At 36.7% G+C, this 1,691-nt stretch overlaps 1 long non-coding RNA gene across 1 annotated transcript in view; it reads right to left on the reverse strand.

The window, feature by feature from the left end:
• Positions 1-246: 246 nt before the first annotated feature.
• The window catches only part of LOC109378485 (uncharacterized), an 8,835-nt gene continuing 7,390 nt past the window's right edge, over positions 247-1,691 (reverse strand). Inside the window, exon 4 of the long non-coding RNA XR_002122995.1 lies at positions 247-286. This is a non-coding gene — a long non-coding RNA (uncharacterized LOC109378485). The remainder of the gene's footprint in view (positions 287-1,691) is intronic.

Genomic DNA, 1,691 nt, shown 5'->3' on the forward strand with positions numbered 1-1,691 from the left:
ATTAGACACACACACACACACACACACACACACACACACACACACGGTGCCAAAAAGTTTATACACATTTTAAGAAAGGAAAAAACTATTAAAGTTGTAATACTCAATATATACTAATAACAAAAGATGAATACAAGTCATGTTTGACTTCTGCAACTACAAGAGGTGTTCAAAGTGGTTACCATCAGCATCCAAACACTTCTGATTACAGCAAACTACTGCTTGAGCAACGTTGACCAAAGTGTCCACTTGTACACATTTTTTTGGCAACCCTGGTATATCCAACCTGGGAGCACCATATATAGAAAGCAATTATGAATAGACTTAAAAAAAAACTGGCAAAACCACAATTATAGTAGGGGATCTGACTATCCCATTGACAACACTGGATAGATCATCCAGACAGAAAGTCAATAAAGGAATATTAACCTTAAACTATACACTAGAGCAAATGCATTAATTGATATTTTTAGAGCTTTTCGTTCCAAAATGACAGAATATACATTCTTCTAAAGTGCACGTGGAACATTCTTAAGAATAGACCATATGTTGGGGCACAAAACTAATCACAGTAGATTTTAAAAGATTGAAATCACACAACCATATTTTCCAACTACAGTGGTGTGAAACTAGAAATTGACTACATGAAGAAAGCTGGAGAAAACATAAATATGTGGAGATTAAATAATATGCTACTGAAACACTATTGGGTCAAAGAAGAAATAAAAGAAGAGATCAAAAGATACACAGAGACAAATGGAAATGAAAACATGACTTGAGAAGATATTTGGGATGCAGCAAAAGTGGTACTAAGAGGGAAGTTTATAGATTTACAGACCTATCTATCTCAAGAAACAAATGAAAAAAATCCCAAATAAACAATGTAACATTACACCTTAACTAAATAGAAAAAGAGAACAAATGAAGCCCAAAGTTAGTAGAAGAAAGAAAATAATAAAAATCAGAGCAGAAATAAATGAAATAGAGAAAAGACCAAAAAAAACCTTAATGAAATGAAGAGCTTGTATTTTGAAAAGATAAAGAAAATGAACGAACCTCTGCTTGGACTCACTCAGGAAAAGAGAGGAGACTCAAGTACATAAAATGAGAACTGAAAGTGTAGAAGTTACCATGGACACCACAGAAATACAAAGGCTCATACAAGAATACTATGAAGGATTATGTGCCACCAAAGTTTGTAACCTAGAAGAAATGGACAAGTTCTTAGACATATACAACCTTCCTAGTCTGAATCGTGACGAAGTGAAAAACCTAAGTAGACTGATCACTAGAAGAGAAATTGAAATAACTGAAAATCTCCCCCCAAAACAAAAGTCTAAGGAATTGTTAAAACATGATACGTGACATTTCCATCCACAGAAATGTGTAGGATAAGGGTCCTACTGAAATGGTTAGTAATAATGGGCAGAGTTCCACTGTAAGAAAGCATTTTCAGGGAAACAGGGAGGAGATGAACACAGCTCCTGATCCTGGAGTGGCTCAGTGTCTAATGGGGAGAGGATAAGATGGTAAGATGGGTTCAAAGCAGGGCACCTGGGTACCAGCAAGGAGGTTCAAACCATGGGCTGACCAGCGGTTCTAAAAGTCGCCTGCACAGAGGAGTCACCAGGGAGCTTTAAAAGGCCAAAGGCCTGGATCCAACCCAAGGGCACTGATTCAATGGCTTTAGC

Source organism: Hipposideros armiger, unplaced genomic scaffold (assembly GCF_001890085.2).
Source record: "Hipposideros armiger isolate ML-2016 unplaced genomic scaffold, ASM189008v1 scaffold_2057, whole genome shotgun sequence".
NCBI classification, from domain to species: domain Eukaryota; kingdom Metazoa; phylum Chordata; class Mammalia; order Chiroptera; family Hipposideridae; genus Hipposideros; species Hipposideros armiger.